General features: G+C 45.5%; 1 long non-coding RNA gene across 1 annotated transcript in view; it reads right to left on the bottom strand.

Annotated features, from left to right (window-relative positions):
* Positions 1 to 12,227, bottom strand: part of LOC142786703 (uncharacterized) — a 38,788-nt gene extending 26,561 nt beyond the window's left edge. Inside the window, exon 1 of the long non-coding RNA XR_012889124.1 lies at positions 11,973 to 12,227. This is a non-coding gene — a long non-coding RNA (uncharacterized LOC142786703). The remainder of the gene's footprint in view (positions 1 to 11,972) is intronic.
* Between the last annotated feature and the right edge of the window lie 15,387 nt (positions 12,228 to 27,614).

The following is a 27,614-nucleotide window of genomic DNA, read 5'->3' as shown; positions in this document are numbered from 1 at the left end:
AGATATACTTGCCCGAAGAAGTAGTGAAAAAAAACAATCTGCCGGGAAATGAAATACCCATCGAGCCTATAAAGAAGCTTGTCGAGATAGACAGCAATGCAGAGCTAAAGCTAGCTCCCCACCTGAAACTTCTTCAGTTGACCCAGCCATTATGACAAAATGAAGGTGGGACCAGCATTCAGCCTTATCAACAGCGACACTGCTGCTGCAGTAGGCTTGCTTGTAGATAATGGAACATTAGATAAAACAGCCTTGACAACTGCATGGTTTCTTGAGATGATGTTTCGATGGTTCAGGCTCATGACTTTCAGAACAACAAAACTGGTTTTGAGCCATTTTGATGATGTTGAGTATGGAAAGGCCCTTCAGTTTCTTGAAGAAACAATTGCACTTTTTGAAAAAATATGTATTGGGGATGAAAAAAAGCCACCTGGAAACCAGTGCAGACTGGCGTTATCCTAGCGACAACACCAGTGTTGCTACTGCAGGCACTGTTTCTTGAAAAGTGCAACTTCAAGTTTCTGCTGCTGAGCGATTCGGCCAAGATGCCCTAGAAAATCTTTTCTCTACACTAAGGTGTAAGAACCCGGTGCCTCGTGTACTTGAATTCAAGTTTTCACTTCGAGCTGCTACGAAGGCCCAGTTTCTGAGGCCAAGTAAGGACGGCAGCTACACTGAAGAAGACTGCTTTCTCTTGACTGGCATGGCCGATGACAACAAACCAAATGAAAGCAAAATATATGTTGTTCGTCCGTCTGACCTCCTTGATATTCAAGACTTAGAACATGAATCCTTGGAGTACCTTGCTGGTTATGTTGTTCGACAAGTGAAGAAGGCAAACTCCTATCAAGCCTGTGTTGAAGCGATCGCAAGCTCAGCCGAGGGAAAAAAGCTCACAATGCTGAAGTGCTACAACAAAGAGAAGCCGGCATTGACAGTCCCATCACCAGCTGTCTTGCAGTTAATAGAGGCTGCTGAAAATTATGTGTGCTTAAATGAAGATGCATTGATTGCAAACAGAGTTTCTGCATCTAAACTTCAGAGTACCATTCAAAGTTCCCTGTACTTGGGCAATTGCTTCCCTACATGCCACTCATATCGGACAAACTCCTTGCCACGTTTTTAAGAACTAGAATCTCAATTCTCGTTAAAAATAAGAACCATCTCCTTATGACAAAAATTCAAAGCTCACAGAAGTGTGGTAGCCGAAGCATTGGCATGCATGTTGCTGCAGGTAGCATTAGGTAGTACTGGTAGGAAAGTTTGTGTAAAATGTATGATGTCTCTTGTACTACTGTAAGTGTGGCTATTCTTTGTTTTTGCATTTTAATAGTTATTTAAGCTACCCTTACTGTTCAGTGCCAGCTTCGTGTCATGTCCTTTTGTTCACTTGGAAGCACATCCTAAGCGTATTTCGTGCATTGAATGTGTAATTAAATATACTAGTAAGTACCTGCATTACTCTGTACTTTGCATTGTGGGTGGCATGTGCCGCTGCTTTTGTCTGCAAGCATAACCTTACGGAGTTGTACAACTTAGTGTCATTATATTTTTGTGCTGCATGTGTATATGGATGGATGGATGAAAAACTTTGTTCAGCTCCTGCAAGGCGGCATGTGTATATGTCAAGCCGTTATGGTAAATAAGTGGTAGTTGCTGTTACTGTACTGCTTGTGTAGTGATAATTGTGTGGTATTATGAAACTTTGTTTGAGTTTGTGTATCATTCAGGCTTTCGTTTTAAACAAATAATACTCTTGTTCCTACATTATGATCCGTTCTATATTTCATATTGTTCTGTACGCATTGTCTATTTCTTGTATTGTGTCATTCCCATTGTATTGCTGATCCTGCCTAAAGTATGGCATTCGTACTGGCTGTATGTTCTGAAATAAATAAAGAAATACCACATAGCCATTGCTACTGGCCATCACTGTATTTCCTGAATTGTGTTGTTCCCACTGTATCACTGACCCTTGCCTAAAGTATGGCATTCGGACTAACTGTATATTCTTAAATAAATAAATAAATACCATATAGGAGGGTTGCACGTGACGTCATCCGCTTGAGGCGCAAGCGGCGTTTGCCTCTACCGCCATGTCAATGGTCTAAGCGCGCCCTTTTTGAAGCGGTGAGCGGCAGTGAGAGGTTGTGTGCGTGCCGCTACGTACGGTACCAACGTGGTGAAATTCGACTGAGTGCTTACGCGCGTGACTTCCGAAATCCGGCGAAACTTCGCTATGAACATAAGGTTCACATTTGCGGCAGATATCGAACCGTTCGACTTCAGCAGCGATGAAGCTGTGTGTGATTTAAAGTGTTATTCCCGCATCAAGCTCACGGACATTAAGGACCACCTTGTTGGCGGCACAAGCTTTGCAACAAGGGACGAGCTTAAAGCCTGTAAATTGATGGACACCCAAAACTATGTCACTAGCGGATGGGTCCAACAGCATCGAGTTAGAGACCTCAGAGACGGCCACCGCGTCGTCGTCGGAAACGTGACTGCTTTTCCTTGCTCAGTGCTCGGACGAATAATTCTGTTTTTTTTTTTTTTTTTCACTGCGGTGGTGTCGTTTTCCGAATTCTTTGTGCAGAAGGGCTTCACCATTTGCAAGAGCATGTGAGGTGATACAATTGTCATAGTTTGTTCATGGTTGAACCTGAGTCGCTTGCGATCAAAAATGCTCTTTGCTGCAGGGTCCAATGACGCACGTCGGGCAGTTGCGCACCCAGAAATCACAGTCTCGATTGTAACTGATCGACGTTAATGTGCTCAGCTCTTTAAAGCTAGTAGAAACAAGAACGCACTGCGTCGCTGACTGTTTACTAACACAGATAAATCAGTAACACGTAGCACCTACCTGAATGATACCGCTGATAAGCAGCGATCGCGGTCGTAGTGCGCATGCTCGTCTCCTGCTGCGTAAACAAAGCTCCATAGCACGTCTCGAAAACCCAAGTTTTCCACCACAAACGCGAACCTCTAAGATGTTGCATAGGTTCTGAACACTTATCGGAAATTAAATGTTTAACGCACACGTGGTATATTGTGTGGCTGAACCATCCAAACCTTTTCGATTGGTTTACGATCATTCTACGTATGGAAGAAAAAAAAAGCCGACATCAGACGCATTCTCATGACCAGCCTTCTCACTCGAGTGATTGTAGCAACCAAATAAGGCACAGTTCACCATTATGAGCACAGGAATCTTGCACAGGCGCGCAGCCGTGAGTGTACCTCGTACTAGTGTACGTTCTGCGACTGCTTGCCCGCGGCGGCAGGGAGGGAGACCACAAAGATGGATGCGCTGCCTCTTCGACGCTGGCGCCATCTCGTGGGCCACGCCCCTGTGCGACCCTCCTATAGCCACTGGCCATCACTGTATATTTCTTATATGTATCGCTCACCGCTGCCTAAAGTATGGCATTCTGACAGGCAGTATCTTCTTAAATAAATAAATAAATACCCCATATTCAAAGCTACTGGCCACCAAATAATAAAACTATATCATAAAGTACATTATTGTCCACTCTGTTACTCTTAGGTTACCCTCACACTCGGATACTAAACGAAATGTCTCGGCAAGCAGCAATGCTATTTCACTGATGAAAAGCACCAACCAGCGAACTAACATGGGAAAAACATCAGAAGCGATATAAAATCGCCAGCAAAATAAAGTGCAACAATAACTAGGCCAATTCGCGGGCGTTTCACTTAAGGATCTTTAATTCTAGAGAAGCTTGTGCGCTTCAGGGAGGCACAAAGGCAAATCGAAAAAGCATAAACACACTATTAAAAATCCACGGGTTATTCAAGGTTACGTACCGACGTTGCTCATATCAGGAATACAACCGCATTCACACACGCGCACACAAGAAGCCTTGTCGAAGAAATTTACCTACACCATGGTGTTCCGCGCGGTTAGGTCGCGTTTGCAACACGAACAAATTCGACGATCGACGATGACACGCCGCTTTGGAATGTTGTGACGCTTGCGTTGACTCGTAGCACAGAATAGCAAAAGACACTCAAGTGGTCGGGCAATCGCCGCACGCAGTGAGAAGAAGACTGTTAGCGCAAGCGTTTCCACCAAATTTTAGTTTCCACACACGTGCGCAGGATGTTTACTTTCAGTGAGGATCGCGTTTCGGCAACGCCATGTCGAAATTTTTCACTCCGGATGAATGTCAGATGTATTGTTCGACCGAAGTGACCGCTATATGTACAGAGCACACTTACGAGCAAGAACGGCGGAGAGCGATCGGATTAAACGCACGCAGTCGCCAAGGTACGGCCAATACAGCGACCAAGGCAGGCGCCATGGGCAGCCGCGGGTAAACTCGCCTCGTGTTGTCTTCGGTCCCGGCTAGTTGTTTCCGTGAAGGGCTTCGACTATTTTGTAAAATGAAAGCGAATCAATGCGCCTTCGTTTTTTTTTAATTATATGCAGCTAAATTAGGTTGAAAAACGCAATGTAATACAAACGCGAATAACCAAGATGTAAACATGCCGAATCTAGGCGATCAAACATTTTTTCCCCTCTCTTTTTCAATGTTTATTTGAAATAAAGGCACAGCTATAACATTTTGGGCCCTTATTTCGGCCTTCATCACAGTCAGGCATCAGTAGCTTTTATTTCCTGGCATGTGCAGATATTTATCCAACAGCTGAATGCCGTGCTTAAAGCTGGGCGTCGTCTGCTACAGGAACTTTCTAGGTGGCGCGCGCGGCAGATGTCGCTACCTTAAAAATTATGGAGGGACATTAAACAACTCTCGACTGACGAGCCCCTAATCGCCGCAGATTAAAAACGCCTAGCTGTAACCGTCCGCCGCCATGATGATGGATGGATGGATATGGCTGTACCCTTTAGATCGGGCGGTGGCTGGCGCCACCAAGCCATAATAATTAGGTAGTGTCTATTCTCCCGGCAACCGGGATAATTGTTCAAAAAAATTTCTCCCGGCAGTAGCCTCCCATTGGCTCTCACATGTCACGTGACTAACTGCCGGGGAGAACACCCCACCACCCGTTCTGGGACCACCTGAGACCGGACAGACGAAGCCTTGCGTGCGTGACGAGCCCATTCGTACACGTGTCTCCGCTCGCAACACGTGCAACGTGTGTTGCTGCTTCGTTGCCGTATTTATTTTGCTCGTGGTGTCTTTTATTTATTACGAGACATCAGACCATCGAGTGTTTTACTAATGCAAGAGGCTGAGGGCGGCAAAGTGCAGCTTGCGGTCGGTGATCGCTTCGGCACTTTTGAAGACCTCGAAGCGTGTATCTCCCGCTTCAGTGCAGAAGACTGCGTGCACTTATGGAAACGGGACGCAAGGACCATTGCGGCGGCGAAAAACCGCGTGGGGAAACTGGCCAGCAAGATGTCGGAGTCACTGAAGTATTACCAGCTTCGATACTGCTGTATCCATGGCGGCGCGAAGTTTATCAGCACCAACAAAGGCGCACGGAAATCATCGTAAGTAGTTTTATGCGGCTATGCGTGTGCTCTTCATTTGCATTTTGGGTTGAGTTACTGAACTGTGCTGCACTAGTAGGTGGTTCACCTTTTCCGGCACCTTCTACGCCGTGGTGCCGGCATGGTGCAGCCGCGCGTGCCGCTGAGCAGACGAGGTTGCACTAAGGCGTAACTTAAGCAGCGTGTTTTGCCCAGATATTTGCACCTCATAATCTGTGCACATGTACGGTTTGCCATCGGTGGGTGTTAGTTGAATGAATGGAGTAATTAAGCAAACAAAAATACGGCCTGCACCGTCTCGGCATCTTGTCATTCGTTTGGGGTGGCGCATTGTGCCTGCACCCCTGAACTCGCGTTGCACATTTTCTCAACTCAACTTCTCGTGCACAGCCGTGAAGCGGTTCCGATCGCTGCAGGTGATTCGAACGGACCTCTAGTATTTGCGAACCGTCTACCACTTAAAAAAAGCCAAAACCTCATATACGCAAAAATGCACGCGACGCGACGTAGAACGCCTTCGCGCAAGTGCTTGCTTGCATACGCAAATCGCAAACCTGGCGAGTCATCACTGTTGCTGGCATGAGAGCGTCTTCTCGTAACAAAAGTGGCACGTCGTTAAACTGTTAAACTTGCCTATTCATGAGCTGCTATTGGAATTTCGCCCTTGTAATGCATATACTATTTCTATTTTCTTTCCCCCATTCTTTTTAGGACATTCAAACGGGACTGCAGCTTCAATATCTACATTGCTGCGGAGAAGGAAGGAAAGTTCCTGGAAGTGAGGTCACTCGACTTGACACACAATCATCCCGTTGACCAGGAACTTTTTCGGCATTTACCTCAACAGAGAAGGTTGGCACCACAGCTTCAAAACAAGGCTCATGAGCTGATGAAAATGAAGGCCAACAAGATGATGGTGAGAGGACAAATGGAGAAGGAGAGTGGTAGTGCTGTTCTTCTCAAGGACTTGTCAAATATTGCAGCCAAACATAGACTGTTGCAACCAAGGAATGATTGGCCCGAAGTTGTACGCATGCTTCAAGAGAAGCACAACGCAACAGTACGTTTGCTTACAGATGAAAACCGTGAGCTCCAGGCTGTCTACTTTCAAGATGATGTGATGAAGAAATCATTTCAATGTTGGCCTGAAGTCATCTTTATCGACGCTACGTACAAGTTGTTAGAGACAAGAATGTCTTCCTTTCTTGTCATCATTGAGAATGGTAATGGAGAGAGTGAAATTGTCGCTGTTGGGTTGTTTTCGACTGAAGATGCCGACACGCTTCGCTGGTTTTTCGAAGAGTTCAAAGATTTGAATCCCAGTTGGAACTCAGTGAGGGTGACCATGGCGGACAAAGATGTGAAGGAACGACCGGTAATAAAAGAACTATTTCCATCCTCGGCACTCCATATATGTGCTTTCCATGTCCTGCAAGCATTCCGCAGAGAAGTAAGTGTGCAGAAATTGGGAATCACAAAAGCTGAACAAGACACTGCTCTGGACTTATTGCAGCAAATGGTCTATACAAAAAATGAAGACCAATATGATGAGCTTTTTGCCTTGCTGCAGCAAACAGCAGCAAAGGGAGTAGTGGAATATTTCACTACCAACTGGCATGCCATTCATACAGAATGGACAATGGGATCAAAGTGGTCGTGCGGCAACTTTTTCAGCTCCATGAACAACCGAGCAGAGTGCTTAAACTCTAAGCTAAAGCAGATTGTAGAGCGCTTTAGTTCTCTGGAATTGTTTGTTGAGCGATTCTTCGCCTTGATCAACACTCAGCGAAATGAGAAAGCTCACAAAGCAGCTGTTATGCTGCAAAAGAAGATAGTAATACCAAATGGCGATGAAGCGGCCAAATTGTACGCCACCCTGCTGACTCCCTATGCATTTCGTCATTTAAATGAAGAGCTACAAGCTTCCATGACTGCGACAGAAAAAATCAATTCTGCTATTACTGATGGCAAGATTTGTACAACTGAAGATTGTTCGTGTGCCTTCAGGAAATCAATGCTGTTGCCCTGTCGACACATTTTCGTTGTACGAACGGCATCCAACATGCCCAAGTACGATAAAGGACTATGTGCTGAGCGCTGGTTTTTAGATACGTATGTAGCCAATATCCAACTAAGAAAGAGTGATATGTGCAGTGACGTAGAGCATGTGCAAGTAAGCACTCACAGCAATGAAAAAAAATTGTCAGCACATAAAAAGTTCAAAAAAGCAGCTGGCGTTGCATCGAAGCTTGCAAGTATGGCATCAGAATGCTCCACGGAAATGTTCAAGGAGAGGCTGGCTCTCCTAGAGACAATTCTCTAGGAGAGCCAGCCTTTCTCTAGGAGAGCCGACCATTGGAGAAATGGCTCGAAAGTTCATGTTACTGCACATGAGCCTGCACATCACTTGACAGCTGCAGTTGCAGCTGAAAGTGCAAACTCGGAAGGTTTTCCGGGGTCTGTTGTGGATGTACAGAGCAATGCTGATCAGAATTTACTGTGCAGAGCCTCGGAAGAGGCGAAACATCACCAGGAGCTCTCGGAAGCAAGCACTAAAGTCAGCGAGCATTCAAGCAGCCAACACTGCAATAGACAAGATGAAGCCAGCACAGATGAGAATTCTTTGTCGCAGCCTTCTGACCTTCAAAATATCAAAGTGCCAGTTGCTATGAGAAAATGTGGTCGTCCTAAAGGTCATGTGCTAACAGTTATTGGCCTTCCAAAAAAACGCAAGAGAACGGCAAGACTGGGACCATTCTCTGAGCTTACAATGAGAGAGAGAAAGCTAGCCATGCTCAGTTGGCTGGTGGGGAAGCGGCAAGCATCAGATGCTATCAAAGGCAAACTACTTGACGAAGAATCTGTGGAAGCAAGGCCTGAAGACATACACGACGGCATTCGAGATGAAATGGTTGACATTAACCTAGTACGGCGTTTTTTCACAGATGATGCTTGGAAAGCTGTGCAAATGGTCCTTAGTGTAAAAAAGGACGAGGAGTGGAAGTGCACAAAATGCAAAACAAAACTAGATGACCATGATGCAGTATCGTGTGACTGGTGCTTATTATGGTACCACCTTCCATGTGTTGGTGTAAAACAGAAACCCAAGACAAAACTGTGGAAATGTGGCTCGTGTACAACCACTGCTACAGCGCAGTAGCATGTTGCCTTTGTGAAAAAAGCAGCACCTCCATATACAGGGTGTCGCACATAACTTGAGCCAAGAATTCGAAAGTGAAAGGCACTTAGGAGGCGAATTGAACCTAACGCATACTACTCCCACTAGCCTGTAGATATTCACAAGCTAGTGAGTACCTACAGGCTAGACCCCCTGATTAAAAAAAGCCCGTGAAATGTGAAAAGGAGCCGTGTGACGGACTGCGAGCGCACTGCTATAATGCTGCTATAGGCTTTCTTTACGACATGGAAAAAATAACAGCGCTAGATGTTTCGTACAGGAAACAATTTAAACGGTAGTTTCTGGAACATGTCAGTGTTCATATTTTGGGTTTCCAGCCCATAAATATTAAAATAAATAATTAAGAATGATTAGTTAATTAGTATGGGGAGAAAAACTAGCCAGAGTCTCTATAGGCTAGTGCGAGTAGTACGCGTTTGGTTCAATTCACCACTGAAGTCTCTCTCATTTTCAAAATATTGGCTCAAGTTATGTGGGACACCCTGTATAGTATAATAGAATTTCGGGATTGTGCAATAAAATATTTTTCTACACTTTTCTATTTTCTAATCTCACCTACAGTATTGGCTGGCCGTGAGAGGCAAAGTTGGAATTACATATGAGTTGGCTTTTGTGCTCCTGTAGAAATTCAATTAACAGTGCTCTCAACTTTCAAAAAAAGGTAGTAGTACTTGCTAACATTGGGATAGTAATGGTTTGCCACATGTGTTGCAATCCAGGTAGTTTGTGCAGTTAGCAATGTTAGGGGTGGTAACTCTTACTACCTTTGCCTTTATTAACGGCATTTAGTAACTGTTCCTACCCTAGCTATTACTAATTACTACCATAGGTAGCATCTTCTAGAGATTTCAAGAAAAAGAAAGGTAGTAGCTGATAGTACCCTGTCCATTTTGCCACATCATTTCACCATTGATAACACTGGTCAATTTATGTCTCATTACTATGCAACTTCCAGTAATTTTGCGTTGTGTCACCATCAACACGAAGATTACATGGTTGTAAAAAGTACACTAATGCTACAGTACTAAGTAAATGACTCGCGCGGTCTATATAGCCCCTACTTTAGGATGCATGTCTGGCACAGGTCGGCACTTGTGTCTCGGGATGAATTATAAAAAATGCCAGCCTAGAGCACTATATCATACTAACTGTTTGTGTTTGGGTCAGCCGTGCTTATAAAAAATTATGTCGTTTCTATTTCATATAAAAGTGAAAGTTATATCTACAGCAGCCGAAACTAGGTACCGACTCATTAACACAGTCTCAGTGCAATTTAATGGTTCACTGTGCCAATATATCCGCTGTTAGAAAGTAATAGTTTCTGAGATTTTATGTACCAAAATCATAATATTAATATGAGACACGCCGTAATGAGGGATTCTGCATTAATTTTGACCATCTGGTTCATTTCTATCTGCCTGTCATATTAGTTCATTATAATTGTGTATTACAATGCGTGCAGCACTTGCTTATGGGTCTTTAACTTGAACCTCTTCGTTGTGATAATAGCTGAATGATGCTTAGATATCTCTATTGCGCAACTTTTTTTTTATCTAATGCATCATGCAAGTGACCTTTTATTTTTTTTATGTTACCAGCCCACTGCACGTGTAATTACTGCCTTGCACAAGCGCCGAGAGAATTCCCGGGAGCAGTCCAGATTATTTCGAGATCAACTGTTGGGCTTGAGTGCGCAAATGCAACAGTTAAGTTTCACTGCTCGAATAAATGCGGCCACCAGCGATAACGCTCAGGTCGCAGGTTTGTATTCCGGCTGTGGCGGCTGCATTTCCGATGAAGGCGGAAATGTAGGCCTGTGTGCTCAGATTTGGGTGCACGGTAAAGAACCCCAGGTGGTCGAAATTTCCGGAGCTCTCCACTACGGCGTCTCTCATAATCATATGGTGGTTTTGGGACGTTAAACCCCACATATCAATCCGTTTAAAGATGAAACCTTGAGACGATTCGTCTTGTATATGATACAATATGAGTTACTTATTATTTTAATTTGCATAGTTCATGGCCGGATTGCAAAAATTTAGAAGCAACATCAGTTACTACCTATTTCATTCCAATTACTGGGTACTAATGCAGGTAGTAAACAAGTAGTAAACAGTTTGTAACGGTTGCAGCTAGTAACTATTTACTAGCATACGTAGTAAACAGGTTGCAAAAGGTTAGTAATGCTTCAAAAAAAGTAGTAAACTTTGCAGTTACTACTTATTTGCTTGCAGACGCTAACTTTTTACTCACTTTTTTAAGAGTGTATAGGGAGTGCATGTTCGGCTGCCGTTAGAATGCTGACAAATTTTACGCTGCCGGGAGAACTGCCAGGAGATTTGTCCCGGCAGTTACTCACCAGACATACGAGAGCCAGTGGGAGGAAACTGCCGGGTGAAATTTCTTTGAATAATTCTCCCGGCAACCGGAAGAATTCTTCAAACAAATTTCTCCCGGCAGTCGCCTCCCATTGGCTTTTATATGTCAGGTGACTAACTGCCGGGAGAAATTTTTTTCAATAATTCTCCCGGTTGCCGGGAAAATAATACAAAAAATGTTTCCCGGCAGTTAGTCACGTGACATGTGAGAGCCAATGGAAGGCGACTGCCGGGAGAAATTTTTTTGAACAATTATCCCGGTTGCCGGGAGAATAGACACACCCTAATAATTATTGAACCAAAAACTAGATTTTTTTCCCCTTAAATAGTGAGGTTGAGGATTCATACTTTGCAGTGAAGGGTTTAATTTTCACTCGTGCCTTGACTTTAGCCACCAACCAGGTAACCTCCTTCTAGTTAATTCTACCCGCTTAAATTCTATTTTGCCCTCCCTGTCCCTAAACCACAGTGCTTTGAAAAACTCTGCGCCACCATCCTGAACTATAGGGTGAAGCCCTTTACAGAACATTATCAAGTGTTCGGCAGTTTTTTCTTTCTCTGCACTGCATACCGTGTCTACCACTTCGTATTTAGCCCGATATGTCTTGGTTCGCAATACTCCCGTCCAAGCCTCAAACAGTAGAGAACTACCAAGAGTATTATCATAGTTCCTTTCCTTGGCAATTTCCTGCTTAAAAGTTCGATAGATCTCTCGCGAAAAAGGTTTGAGCAACACGTGGGACCAAAATCAAAACGCGCTTACTACGACAGCTGCATGTTCCCGACACACGACAGCTTATCAAAATGCAGGCGCCGCTAGCCAGTGACGCCGAACTCTTGTTTTTCATGGGCAAGAATGCTGTAAGTACTACACACACGGTAAAAGATGTACATGCAGCATACACACACAAACCTGACCACCGCCTCACGTTGCGCAGCGAAGTCGACGCACTCTTTGTTGCCGCCATGATTGCTGCTCTAGTTGCGTGGTGCAGGAAGCCTGACGATGCAGTTGGGCACCTTGTGTTGCCTAGGCATTCGCGGCCGCAATATCAGCATAACTCACGCGCACTGAGGTGCAGAGACAGCACAGCAAAGTTCATCTTGGCGTGCGGATCAGCGCCGGCGCATTGGACTTCAGCGCGCGCAGGGCGCGCACATGGAATGGACGGGGTTGCCAGGTGCTCGGAAAGCAACCCACCATGTTCAGGGCCAATAGTAGCCCAAAAATAGCCAAACGTACCTTAGGTAACTCATAAAAGTAGCCCCGAAGAGCCAAAAACAAGAAATCAAGATAAAACAATTTTAATTATTATAAACTGACACAAAACTATTTTATTCACGAAGAAATGATCAATTTAATAAAAACAGACCATGCACTTAGAACAAAAACAAGATGAAATATGTGATTACTTAAAATGTTTTTGTGTCAGGACAAGTGACACAGGTTATTCTTGGGTCATAGAGTATCATACAAGTTGTTCTGTAGAGAGGAACCTGGTTTAGGTGGCTAGAATAGAAAAGTATGGTAGGTGTTCTGTGGTATGAGGAACGCGCCGGCTTGCGCGTAATGCCTTGGGAGGAAACCGCCAGATGGCGATGGAACACATTTGAGACACAAACCCAAAAGTTGGTGGAATGAGGAAGTTATGAGAGCCATAGCAAAATGTCAGGAAGCCTCAAGGGAACATAGACATGGTAAGCAGCGGGGTGAACCGACAGATGATGTTGAAAGACAATGGGAAACCTTTCTAAGCTGTAGAAGGGCTGCATCCCTTCTGATCAATGAAAAGATTAGAAGGAAGGGAGCTCAGTGGCCGGCAGCAGTACATAAAAAAGATAGACAGGCAGCTTCGAAATTTTGGAACCATCTAAACTCCCTAAGAAATGAGACGAGCCTAGAGCAGAGTTTTATAACTACAGCCCAAGGTGCCAGGCTAGAAGGGGACGAAGCTTTTGAATATATAAGAGCAAGGGTGACAGAAAAATTTCAACAAAGAAACACTTTATGCACCACAATAGACAAGGACGAATCAAGTGGTGCAATGGCTCCATTTTCACAACGAGAGTGGGAAAGGGCTGAGAAAAGGGTTCCTAGTAGTACATCAACAGGCCCAGATGGCATTCCAATTAGGCTGATAAAGACATTAGGTCCGAAGTCTAAGCAGGCTTTGAGAGAGGCAGTGAGCAAAACAATAATCGATGGTGAAGTTCCCGATGGATGGAAACTTAGTAGGATGAGCATGATCTATAAATGAAAGGGGGACAAAGCTGACATAAACAACTACCGTCTTATAACAGTGACATCAGTGGTCTACAGGCTGGCGATGCAGATTATAAAGGAAAGACTGAAGGCATAGATAGAGGATGAGGGGGTGCTGGGGGAACTGCAGAATGGGTTTCGGAAACACAGGAGGTTGGAAGACAATCTGTTCTCACTGACGCAGTGGATCGAAATAGCAGAAAAGGAACACAGGCCCCTGTGGCTAGCATTCTTGGATATCAAGGGAGCGTACGATAGTGTGGTTCAAGAGGAGTTGTGGGGAATACTGGACACACTAGGCGTGGAACATGTAGTCACTAATCTTTTAAAGGGTATCTATAAAGGTAACAAGGTAGTTATAAAGTGGGAAAAACAGGTATCCAAGCCTGCAGAGGTAAAACGGGGGCTTAGGCAAGGGTGCCCCCTGTCACCCTTATTATTCATGATGTACCTACAAGGATTACAGGCAAAATTAGAGGGAAGTGGGCTGGGCTTCAACCTCTCTTTAGTCAAACAAGGAAAACTTATTGATCAGGCACTACCAGCATTAATGTACGCAGATGATATAGTGCTAACGACCGACAACAAGAAAGATTTGCAGAGATGGACGGACATCTGCGGTAATGAGGGAGATAGGTGAGATTTCAGATTCGGTAAGGAAAAATCAGCAGTCATGATTGTTAATGATAATAAAGGTTGCGAGCTTGGGATACAGGAAGTCACGCTAGAGATAACAGATAAATGCAAATATCTGGGCGTTCGGATAAGCAAAGGGACCGAGTACCTGAGGGAACACGAAATATACGTGACGACTAAAGGTAACAGGAATGCAGCAGTGATGAAAAATAGGGCACTGTGGAATTACAATACGTATGATGTCGTGAGAGGAATATGGAAAGGGGTCATGGTTCCTGGGCTGACGTTCGGCAATGCGGTCTTGTGAATGAGATCAGAAGTTCAAGCAAGATTAGAAATTAAGCAACGTGGAATAGGTAGGCTTGCTTTAGGAGCTCACGGGAATACACCATATCAGGGAGTACAAGGTGATATGGGACGGACATCATTTGAGGGCAGGGAAGCTAGCAGCAAGATAAAATTTAGAAGCGATTGAGAGAAATGGGGGAAGAGCGTTGGGCTAGGAAGGTTTTCAGCTACTTTTACATAAAGAATGTCGATACAAAATGGAGGAAGCGAACCAGGAAGTTGACTGGTAAATATTAGGAAAACAGCAGGTGGCCAAACCAAAAAGAACTATCGGTTAAGAAGAAAGTGAAGGAAACGGAGACTGACATGTGGAAAATGGGCATGATTAAGAAGTCCGCACTAGAGATCTATAGAACTTTTAAGCAGGAAATTGCCAGGGAAGGATCTATGATAATACTCGGGGTAGTTCTCTACAGTTTGAGGCAAGGACGGGAGTACTGCGAACGAAGACATATCGGGCGAAATACGAAGGGGTAGACACAGTATGCAGTGCGTGTGGAGAGGAAGAAGAAACTGCCGAACACTTGATAATGTTCTGCAAAGGGCTTCACCCTATAGTTCAGGATGATGCTGCAGAGTTTTTCAAAGTACTGGGGTTTAGGGACCAGAAGGGCAAAATAGACTTTAAGCAAGTAGACTTAACTCGAAGGAGGTTATTTGATTGGTGGCTAAAGTTAAGGCATGAGTGAAAATTAAACTCTTCACTGCAAAGTACGAATCCTCAAACCCACTTTTTAAGGAAAAAATAAATAAATATAGTTTTGAGTTCATTAAGTATTACGGCTTGGTGGCGCTAGCCACCGCCCGTAAAGGGTAAAGCCATATCCATCCATCCATCCATTGTCACGTTTGGGCTGTCACGGTGGATAGACGTGTTTTTTGAGCGTTCCGGATCGATTGCGCAGATAAGTGTTTTTGCATGTTTTGAGCTTGTCTTTATAATTATAAGGCAGTGGTTGAAATCTTCGTAGCACCTATTTTATGGTACGGCTTTTTCAGGGGCCAGTCACCAGGTATTTATTAGTTAGTGTGGGTGTGTGTGTTTGAATTTTTGTTGTTTTTTTTTCTTTTCCCACTCCATGGGGGAGGTGCGCGTACATTGAACACGCAAATTTTTGTAGTAGAGTTTAGACATTCTTTTTTCGTAGTGCAGGGCTCGAGTTTTGTAATTATCGAGTATAGGGAAAATTGGTGTCAGAAAGACATGGTTAAAAAGACTAAGATGTTCAGGATGTGGAGTGAGTTTGAAAGTGGACCCAAGCGTAGAAGCGGATGGAGAAGAGGCTGGCACGAAGTGTAGGCAATGTGAGGTCGAGGAAAAAATGGAGAAAATGATGGTTGCCCAGAGTAAACTGCTGATGAGAATCGCCGATCTCGAGACTGCGTTGGCGACACAGCAAGAGAAAACGAGGGCAATGGGAGAAAGGCTGAAGTCCACCGAGGAAGCACTAGCCAAGGTGAACAAAGGAGCGGCCCACAGATAGAACAGTAGGGAACCGGCAACCAAAATGGCGGAGAAGAAAGAGCAAGCAAGTTTGAAAAAAAAACAGGTTCAGCCGGTCCAATTGTCGCAAGGCCCAGCTTCAGCGAAGTAGTGGTGGGGCTGGGAGGGGACAAAGCAGCTGGCGTCACAGGTGCAAGTAACGCCCCGGTGCAGGACGCTCCAGCTGAAAAGTCACAGCATGTGATAATCGCCGGGGACTCGAATTTAAATCGATGCACTGAAGCCATCAAAGAGAGGGTAAGAGGTGACAAGAGGGTTGCAGTAGCGGCGTTCCCAGGACGCAAGCTTGAAGCAGTCATGAGGCAGGCGAGCACAAAACTAAAAACTACAGCTGATAGACGAAACCTCGTGATAATCTCAGGCGGTTTAAACGATGTCTTAAATGAAGATACAGCAGGACTAGCAACCACACTGGCGAAAGGCGTCGATGACATGCGCGCCACTTCTCCTAAGGTGCAGGTAGTGATATGCACGATACCGGAGGTACCGGTGCGTGATAGCAACCTGCAAAGAGTGGTTGTCAACGCAAACCAAGAGATATGGCGGAGTAGTCGAGAGAAAGGCTTTGAGGTGGTGGAAATAAACAGAGAGGTGCATAGGTGGGGTGGTTTTCAACGAGACAGAATTCACTTCGATGGGCGGCTAGGTCATGAGGTGGGTTGGCGACTGGCAGGACGCGCAGTAGCTTTTTTGGGGGGCAAGCGAGCCCTGCGGGGTGCAGGATAGCTAGTAACGAGGAAAACAACCAGGGAGACTCTTCGACAGGTGGTATGGACAGATACGATTCCAATGTGGCACCAATATCTAAGATAGGTAGAGTCTGGGGCATAAATAGACGTAGCCACGAGCGCCCAGCCAGTTCAGACATAGGGTATATTAACATGCAGGGTGGTAGGAACAGGCTGAAGTGGGAAGAGATAGAATAACAGCTAAGGGAAGAGAGGCCGATGGTATACGGTTTTGTAGAAACACATCTCAGGGACATGGAACCACCTCCGAACAATCCGGAATACGCGTGGGAATATTGTAATAGAACAGAAGGCAGCAGAAAGGGGGTGGTATTGGGGCATTCATTCATATAAGTACAGACTGGCAAAGGGTCAAGCAGGAGTGCAAGGAACATTTATGGCTAAAAGGGAAAGAGGCAGGAAAAATGACACTCTTTGGTTTCGTGTAATTGTGGACGGGAGCAAAGGCCACAGAGAAAAACCAGGCAACGGTAGAGTGTATATCAAAGGACATTCAGAAGTTAGGAAGAGAGTGCGAGATAATTATAGTAGGATACATGAATGCGCACATAGAAGATATAGATGGTTATACCGACCCGACAGGCAAAATGATCATGGATATGTGTGAAAGGCTTGATTTGATCATTTGCAACAGTACCGAGAAGTGTGAAGGGCAAATAACAGGGGAGGTAGGAAGGCTGCAGTCGACGATAGATTATGCACTGATGTCACATAGGATGTATGATAAGCTCAGGGGAATGCACATAGATAAAGGTGGCTCCAGAAGTCGGGGTAGTGATCAAAAACGTATCAAGCTAAGTTTTGGAAAAGCAGTGAAAGTGGGAAGGAGACAAGATGAGCAACTACAGGAAAATTTTTGTCCAGAAAGGCAAATTGAAATAGCCACTGAACAAATTGAGAAAGTAATCACGGAGGATAATAAGGCAGTGTGAACATACATGAATCTAATTAGACTCTTTGAGCTAAAGCTTGCTAAGACGTGTGACAAGTCACCCCGGAAAAGAAGGAAAAGATCTAGGATAGTTTACGGAGTAGTTCTCTGCTTTTTGAGGCTAGAACGGGAGAATTGCGGATCAAGACGTACCGAGCAAAATACGAAGGCACAGACACTGTGTGTAGTGCGTGTGGGGAGGAGGAGGAAACGGCTGAAAATTTGATAATGCTCTGTAAAGGGCTCCACCCTATAGTCGAAGTTATTGCGCCGAATTTTTCAAAGAATTGTGGTTTAGGGACAGTGAAGGCAAAATATACTTTAAACGGGTAGAAATAACCAAGAGGAGGCTAACTGATTGGTGGCTACAATTCAGGTGCGAGTGAAAGTCAATCCTTAAACACCAAGTGATAGTACTTAATTTTATGGCTAGGTGGCATGAGCTACGGCCTGATCTAAAGGGAACAGCTGGATAAATCTATCCATCCATCCGTCACCCAAGGCGGCGATGCGTTGCGCAGAGACGGGTATCAACCATGCGCCCGGGCAATGTGAAACATTTAAAATATATTTTTCGCTGGTGCATGGCCTCAAAGGGCGACCGAGAAATTATGTTAATTAGCTTCTGGGAGACAGGATGCCTACGTGGGTGCGGGACTGAACTGAAATATCGTCAGGTCGACAGAATGCCGAAAAGGAGCACGTGACGGCACTGAAACATTTTATGGATATAAAGTGGTAGAGGAGTGGAACGATGAACTCATTTGTGAGCCATTGCTAAGACACCTTTCACGGTGAACCATCGTCGCCTCAAGCACTAATCTGTAAATGAAGCCCCATCATTCATAACGTCACACTCACAGACGAGAATCACGAGCGCTATCTGCATGAAAACCTTTCATTTTCTGCACACAGATCATACAACGCATTTCAGAGTAGTGACTCACTATCTGTTTGCAACAATGCATTCCTAATAATTGGTCACGCGTCCTATCTTATTCCCAAGGAAAAATGTTTTAGACTTCACAAGCACCCCACAGACCATTGAGCTGCAAAGAAGTGATGCGCCTGAGCGTCAGGTACTTCCTCTTTTAACGGGAAGATGCTCGCTGCTTGTGGAGTACCTTTGTGTAAAAAACGCAAATGGGGGAGCAGAAAAAAAAAACTTGTTTGCTTGATTGATTGATTGATTTGTGGGGTTTTACGTCCCAAAACCACCATATGATTATGAGAGACGCCGTAGTGGAGGGCTCCGGAAATTTCGACCACCTGGGGTTTGTTTGCTTGATTGGTGAGGCTCGGAGCATGTTGTGCGCAGCCCAGTGTGACATCTTTTATTACTTTTTTTAAGCAAGAAACACTCTTCCAAGCTGTCACTGTGAAGCTCGTTGTAGCTAAACCACTTTGAAGAACCGATTTCAAGGGCGTCTACAAATGCGAAGAGCTTCTCCGAAAGGCCTACTCACATAGGCGTCCGCCCGAAGGGGGGCAAAGGGGGCTGGCCACCTGTGAGAGGGGTGCCACTGAACAACTAGGGGTGCTAAATCTTTTTTTATACATTGACTAGGCAGCGGGACACTTTGTAGTGATCTAAAGGGGGGGCGTAAATTCTGCCTCATACATTCATATCATAGGGAGGAGATCTCCCTGTAATGAACCTGCCCCCCCCCCCCCCCCCGAGCGGCAAGCACGCTCATTGGCCTATCCCTTTCAATCCGGACAATTTCGCCATTCTCAGTGTGCTCAAAGTGCCGGAAGATGTGCCTCTCGCAGAAGTGCAGCTCGCACACAGCCGAGTTTTCTCGAAGCAGCTTGTCAGCACATGGGATCGCTCACCGCAACTGCGCTAACGGAGCTTCGTCCTTTGGAACGCCGAACAACGCATGCTTCTTTTTAGCTTACTTTCAGCCTGTAGTACCCCCGGCATGAAGCAACGACGTTGTTTTGCGCAATGAGAGTGCAAGCGGAAGCCTTGGTGTCAGAGAAGAAGAAAGGCTATTTGGGCTAGTTGGTTTGAATTGTGGTGTCAGAGTGCCACCACAATAAAAAAAAAAAACGAGGACGAACGTGCCCGACCAAGCTGTCGGAAAAGTACAAACAACTTATAAACGACTGCGCGCGCCCCGACGCAGCTCCTCCTCAGAGGCTTCGGTGCGCTCCGTAGGCGCCACTTGCCACTCATCATAGTTCCCTATTCTAGCCACTGTAACCTGGTGCTGCGATAGTGTACCCTCATGCATAGAGTTGTTCTCCCGTCGTCTACCAGGGCCAAGGCTATCGCAACCTGTTCGGCAACCTCGGCCGTTGTGGTCCGGACCGTCGAGGAGTTTGTAACAATGCCATCTTCATCAATGGTGACTGCGACGAATGCTTTTCCGTTCGGGTACAGTGCAGCGTCAACGAAACAGCAAGTTGGTGCATGGGCGGGCTCCATTCAGGAGAGCTTTAACCCTAGCCCGTCGTCTGCCTACATTGTACTTAGGGTGAACATTCCGAGGTATAGGTATGGTATCGCGTGAGGAGGGGCATCTCGAAAGCGACCGCCGCGCCGCCACATCCGGATGAATTGTCGCATGCTCTGTGGCACACCGATGCTGACACCTCTCCTTCTAGCCACCATAGTATGAGTGCCACGGTAATATGCTCTCTCTGTTGTCAAGGGATGTTGCAATATCTGGTATCGATTTCTGTCGGGAGAACTCCACGCTCTCTCAAGATGTTCCTCCCGGTACTGGTGGTAGAAACTGTGATAAACTGTGCCCTCGCTTGTGACTCAGCTATCTCTTCCAGCTTAATTGTTATGCACGCCGAGGTGAAACAGCCTCTCCGAGCTCGTGTACATGGGAAGCCCGAGGGCTCTCTTCACCGCTTTTCTTATCAACGTGTTCAGTTTGTTCCGTTCTGACCTTGGTCAATTGTGCATCGCCGCTACGTAGGTGACGTGACACACCACGAAAGCATGCACCAACCTCGTGAGAATGTCTTCGCATAGTCCTTAATGCCGGTTAGAAACCCTGCTTATCAACCTGAGTGTGTTGTCTGTTTTCTTGGTAAGCTTCAGTACAGTCTGGTTATTTGAACCGTTTGATGCAGTCATCATACCTACAACACGGAGGGTGTGTACCCTGAGGATGGTATCCCCCTCAATTATCCTTAGAGTGATGTCTATGTCCTCTACAGGCCTCCAACCTTTCGGTTTGGAGCCCTTCCGCTTAGGGCTGTACAGTTGCAGCTCTGATTTGCGCGGCGAGCTTCGGAGTCTTGCTGGTCTGAGGTAGCCTTCTGTAACCTCTATGGCATCTTGAAGCGCAGCTTCCAAATACCCATTGCTGCCCCCGGTATACCATATGGTGACGTCATCTGCCTATATATTAGGATTAATACCGTCGAGCTCAGAGACTTTTCTGGACAGACTAATCATGGTGAGGTGTAAAGGGGTAGGGTATACGTCCAACCCCTGTGGCGTACGTTTAGAACCGAGCTTAACCGAGTAAGACACGAGGTCTCCCACTTTGATGATGATGATGATATATGGTGTTTTTTGGCGCAAGGGCCCTTTGATGGCCAAAGAGCGCCAGTTCATGCGACAAGGTATGTGGACAATGATTGTGATTAGCGGCTGTATAAGGGCCATAAAATTCCTCGCGGTAAGGCGGGTAAAAACATAACAAGTAGTAAAGTCATGACCATGCCGTGAAAGGTGTGTGTGGTGTGAATAGATAACAAAAGTTGGTGATAATAAAAAACGATGGTGTATATGTATGGCATTAGCACAAGTGCCTCACTGGTTCATACCCTTGCGTGCAAGGGCCGTGAGGCAAGTGCTTTCCTGTGTAGCCACCGCAGCAAAAACCTCCCTGGAGAGGTCGAGCTACGGGATGCCCGGGTATATGATATGAAAATTACGAATTTATTTTAAAAAACGCTAACAATGATTTATGACTAAAAAACGGTTCCCTACCAACGAACATTGCAGGGTGTAAAGGTATATGTTGTCGGTAGGGTAATGGAAAATGCTGTTTTCTTATAGTTTCTAAGTGTTTACACTGGATTAACACGTGAAGGACGGTCAATGGTTCACCGCATCTGTCACACAATAGTGGATCGCCACCAGACAAAAGATATGTGTGTGTCGTGTATAAGTGTCCTATCCTGAGTCTCGTTAGTATAACCTCTGTTAGACGTGATTTTGATACTGGTGGCCAATGGCCAAGGTGTGGCTTGATAACGTGTAGTTTGTTTTGTGTGTGTGTATCCCACTTGCTCTGCCAGTAGTCCCTGAGTTTTCGTTTGAGAGACGGCTTAAGATCAAGGGCCGGGATCGGGATTGATGTCGGTGTAATGGCGGTGCTTTCATGGGCGGATGCAGCAAGCTGATCCGCCATCACGTTGCCTTGAATCTCACGGTGCCCTGGCACCCAGCACACAACAACATGTCTCTTGAGTGTGTAGAGGGTGCATAAAATGGAGTAAAGTGAAACGAGGACAGGGTTTTTTTGTTTTTGAAGACTGCGCAGAGCCGTTACAACACTGAGGGAGTCTGTATAAATTACTGCTTTTTGTATTTGTAGTTGTTTGATGTGTTTAGCTGCCACAAGTATCGCGTAAGCTTCTGCTGTGAAGATACTTGTACTTGGATGTAGAGGGCCAGCATCCGAAAAGGATGGGCCGACAGCAGCGTAGGACACAGAGGAGTTGGACTTAGAGGCATCTGTAAAAAACTCAGGACGTGTGTATTTGTGTTGAAGATCCAGGAAGTATGTTCGGATATGGGCAATAGGCGCATGTTTTGTAACTTCTAGGAACGACACATCACAGTCTATAATCTGCCACTGCCACGGTGGCGGGTATGCTACAGGAGCCATTAAACTGTGTTCAAGTGACACTCCAGTTTCTTTAGCTAGACCCTTCAGGCGTACTGAGAAGGGCTGCCTCATTGAAGGCCTGTTTTGGAACAGAATGGAGCTCGACAGATCATTAATAGTAGAGTATGAGGGGTGCTTCTTGCCTGCTTTCACCTTCAGGAAGTATACAAAGGACATGTAAGTTCTCTGCAGATGAAGCGACCACTCATTTGACTCAACATAAAGGCTTTCTACGGGGCTGGTGCGAAAAGCACCCGTAGAAAGGCGGATGCCCAAATGGTGCATGGGGTCCAGCATCTTCAAAGCACTTTGACTTGCAGACTGATAAACAACGGCCCCATAATCTAAGCGGGTGCGAACGAGGCTTCAATACAGGTTGATGAGACATTGCCTGTCACTACCCCACGTAGTACGTGACAACACTTTTCATTCATTCATGGCTTTTAAGCATTTCGTTTTTAGATACTTGATGTGCGATACGAAGGCCAACTTGTTGTCCAAGATTATGCTTAGGAATTTATGCTCCGCATTGACAGACAGACGTTGACCGTTCAGTTCAATGTCAGGTTCCGAATGCATGCCTCTCTTTCGAGAGAACAAGACACAGGTGCTTTTTTGTGGGTTAAGTCGAAATCCGTTTTCATCAGCCCATTTGGAGACCTTGTTCAAACCCAGCTGAACCTGCCGCTCACACATTGTCAAGTTGCATGACTTGAAGCCAAGCTGAACGTCGTCGACATATGTACAATAAAACATATTGCGGGGGATGGACAAGTGCAAGGAATTCATTTTGATAATAAAAAGTGTGCAACTAAGTACACCACCTTGTGGCACGCCTGTTTCCTGGACAAATGTTCGGGAGAGAACACTGCCCACACGGACACGGAATGTTCGGTTTGACAGGTAACTTTCAATTATGTGAAACATTCTTCCGCGCACACCAAGGTGGGACAGGTCTGTTAGAATTCCAAAACGCCATGTTGTATCATAAGCCTTTTCGATATCGAGGAACACAGAGAGAAAATATTGTTTATGGACGAAGGCGTCTCTGATCTGTGCCTCAATACGAACAAGGTGGTCTGTGGTGGATCTACTTTCTCGAAACCCGCACTGAAATGGGTCGAGCAAATTGTTTGTTTCTAAGTAGTGGAGTAAGCGGTAATTAATGATTTTTTCAAATAGCTTACAGAGGCAGCTTGTTAACGCTATAGGTCTGTAACTTGATACAGTAGAGGGATCCTTTCCCTGCTTCAAAATGGAATTATAACAGCCTTTCAGTAACACCGAAAGTTGGGCGAGTTGGTGATTGTTCATGATTACAAATAAGCAGCGCACGACGTTTTACACAAAGAGAGACGATAGGGACACCGCTGCACTCTCAACTAGTTTATTTCGTAAACGACCTTGGTTATTATACAGCAAGACGGTGTACCACGTGCTACAATGACAACGTATTTTCTAAAAAGCCAACTTCGCAATCGCTCAAAGTAATCGATGCTTGGCTTATACAGTAATCTTTTCTTTTTGCGATGTGGAAGGCCTCGATCACTTCCCTTGTCATCTTATCTCTGTGGCTGGAAAGAATTTTAGTCTCAGAGAACAGCGGGGAACAGCCACATTCTAAGCAATGCCGTCTTAAGTGCGAGTAAGCATTATTAGCTAATGCTCTCTTGTGCTCCGTTAACCTTGTATTTATGCACCGGCCTGTTTGACCGATGTACATTTTCCCACATGACATGAGCAAACAGTAAACCACCGCGGTTCTGCACTCAACAAACAAAACACTGTGCTTAACAGAGCACCGACACCTATCCTTTTTTGTCAATCGCTTCCTATCTAGCCTAGCGCATATCTTTCCTAGTTTGTTAGGTGCAGAAAAAACAACTTGTAAGCCATACCGGCTGCCTACATTCTTTAGATTATGTGATATACTGTGCGCATAGGGTATGGAGACACATTTCTTTTTCCTTTCTTCATAATTCCTCTCAATTTGAGGCTGCTCCGAAGATATATTCTTGCGCACACGATGAACCAACTTCTGTGCGGTTCTGCGCAGAACATGCTCTTCGTAACCCGCACTAGCCAATCTATCTACTTGTCTGATGAAGCTATCATTAACTTTGTGGGGACAAGATTTGGCCAAGGCAGCGCGGAGACAAGAGAATGCTATGCCATTCTTAACTGTCTTTGAATGCCCGGAAGAATAGCTAAGCAGGGGCTTCTCAGATCGTGGGCTATATAACCAGCAAACATGGTCTGGCTTACGTGATAACAACAAGTCCAAAAACTGAAGCTGACTTTCCCGTGGCACTTCCCACGTAAACTCACACACATCGCAAAAAGAAAAGATTACTGTATAAGCCAAGCATCGATTACTTTGAGCGATTGCGAAGTTGGCTTTTTAGAAAATACGTTGTCATTGTAGCACGTGGTACACCGTCTTGCTGTATAATAACCAAGGTCGTTTACGAAATAAACTAGTTGAGAGTGCAGCGGTGTCCCTATCGTCTCTCTTTGTGTAAAACGTCGTGCGCTGCTTATTTGTAATCATGAATTATAACAGCCTCCTTCCAGGAGGAGGGGATCACACCTGAAAACCATATGCGATTATAAAGAGAGAGGAGGGTTTCTTTAGTTTCGGAGGGTAGTTCCTTCAGCATCGCGTACATTACGTTGTCAGAACCTGGGGTAGATGTATTACAGCAGTTGAGTGCTGCTCGCAGTTCTGCTAAGCAGATTGGTGCATTATATGCCTCATTTCTTGGGGATTTTCTTTCTAACTTTTGTTTTTCTATTCGTGCCTTGTAATTCTGGAAGGATTCGGAGTAGTGTGAGGAGCTCGATATGTGTTCGAAATGTGTGCCAAGAAAGTTGGCTTGATCCTCCAAGCTTTCCCCGAGGCTATTTACTAGTGGAAGAGAATACGTTTGTTGGCCCTTAATTTTCTTTACCTTATTCCACACTTTTCCCTCATCTGTGTACGAGTTGATACTCGATATAAACTTTGTCCAGCTCTCTCGTCTAGCTTGTCGACGCGTTCTCCGTGCCTGCGATTTGACCCGCTTGAAATTTTCTAGGTTTTCTGCTGTAGGGGAATCGCGAAGCAACGCCCATGCTTTGTTCTGAGTGGTCCGTGCTTTCCTGCATGCGTCGTTCCACCATGGGACTCGTCGTTTAGAAGACATGCCACTCGTTTTGGCAATACATTTAGATGCGGCATCAAGTATAAAAGCTGTAAAATACGTGACAGCGTCATCTATGGTCAGGGCAGACAGCTCAGTCCATGTCATGTGTGTAAGAGTTCTATACCCTTCCCAATCAGCTGACTCAATCTTCCATCGAGGAACCTGCGGGGGTAGTTGATCTTTGTTCGGCGCACTCAGGATGATTGGGAAGTGATCACTCCCATAAGGGTTTTTAAGAACGTTCCATTTAGAAACAGGTAAAAGGGACGGTGATGAAATGCTAAGATCTATGGAGGAGTATGTGTTGCTTGCAAGGCTAAAATACGTAGGCTCCTTCATATTTAAAAGACATAAACTAGAAGAGAAAAGGAGCTGCTCAATGAGACGTCCTCGCGCATCACAGTGAGCATCGCCCCACAGGACATTATGTGCATTAAAATCACCTAGAACTAGAAATGGCTCTGGGAGTTCATCTATTAGTGATTCCAGATCACGTCTGTGTAGCTGTTGATGTGGTGGTATGTACACAGAACATATAGTAATAAGTTTGTTAAAAAGTACAGCTCGAAGGGCCACTGCCTCCAGGGCCGTTTGGAGCTTCAAATGCTGGCATGCTACGATCGACTATAATGGCTACACCGCCAGATGGTACAACAGGATCCTCCCGGTCTTTTCGGAAAATAATATATTGTCGTAGGAAGTCCTTGTGCTTAGGAGTTAAGTGCGTTTCTTGCACACATAGCACTTTCGCGTTAAACTTACACAGAAGTTCTTGGACGTCATCTAAATTTCTAAGTATTCCCCTTACGTTCCACTGTATGATTTTGTCCATAGTGGAAAAAAAAGGGAAAAAGTGCTGTGTGCAAAGAAGACGGGGATTAACTCATTTTACAGGGCCTTTGTCAGGCCCTGTAATCGGCGTTCTGTCCTTTTTGGGGCGGTCGAGCGAAGCTCGCCGCTCCTTCGGCGCTTCCTGCGCCGTTTGGCTTGAACTGGTGTCCATAGCCTCTTGCGAGGCACTGGACACCCGCTCTAAACAGCGATCTGTGCGTCGCTTAGACTTCGCCTCGATCGACGAAGTCTTTGTCCCCACCGAGCTGGGGGTTGATGGAGCCCCCTTGGCCTCGTGATTGCCCTGGCTGCTGCCAGAGCTTGTAGAGGTCACTGGTGTGGACAGGCTGAATGTGGGCAGGGCAGCGCTGGCTGCTCCCGCCGCAGGGGCGTGTGGCATTGGCCTCGGCACGCTAGGCGTGGTCCGGGCAACTGCCAAGGGCCTTTGTGGTGCCGCCCCTCGTTGCACCACTTCGGCAAAAGGTATTTTTAGTGCTAATGATAACGGGACTCGTTGTCTTGCTTCCCTGAATGTGATATTTTCCTTAACTTTTATAGTTATTATTTCTTTTTCTCTTTTCCAGGCTGGGCACGCTCTGGAGTATGCGGGGTGGCTACCTTCGCAGTTTGCACTGAGGATCTCGTCATAACTACATTCATCAGCACTGTGGCCGGTTGTGCCACACTTAGCACACATCAGCTGTCCTCGGCAGCTCTGGGATGAATGACCAAATCGCTGGCATTTAAAACAACGCCTCGGGTATGGAATGAAGGGTCGGACATGGAGTTTTACATAGCCAGTTTCGAGAGTCTCGGGTAAAGTGGTTGAGTTGAAGGTGAGTATCAAGTGCTTTGTTGCTATTTCATTGTTGTTACGTCTGATTTTGATGCGCTGGACTTGTATTACACCTTGATCCTTCCATCCATCAAAGAGCTCTTCTTCACTCAGTGCCATCAAATCTTCGTCCGATACCACGCCCTTCACTGTATTCATGGTACGCTGTGCGCTCACAGAGACAGGGATGTTACCAAAGGCCACGAGATGCGAGAGTTTATTGTACTGTTCCTTGTCTTTTAATTCGAGAAGCAGATCTCCACTTGCCATCTTCGTGGCCTTATAACCGGTTCCAATGGTATCTCTCAAGCACTTGGCTACAAGGAAGGGTGACATTGCTCTAGCTTTTGTAGATGATTGTTCGCAGTGGAGGACATGGTATTTTGGAAAAGTTTCTTTGTTTTTGGG

This window comes from Rhipicephalus microplus, unplaced genomic scaffold (genome assembly GCF_043290135.1).
Source record: "Rhipicephalus microplus isolate Deutch F79 unplaced genomic scaffold, USDA_Rmic scaffold_28, whole genome shotgun sequence".
In the NCBI taxonomy this organism is placed as follows: Eukaryota; Metazoa; Arthropoda; class Arachnida; order Ixodida; family Ixodidae; genus Rhipicephalus; species Rhipicephalus microplus.
The sequence above is the reverse complement of the archived record's forward strand: the minus strand, read 5'-3'. Positions and strand labels throughout refer to the sequence as shown.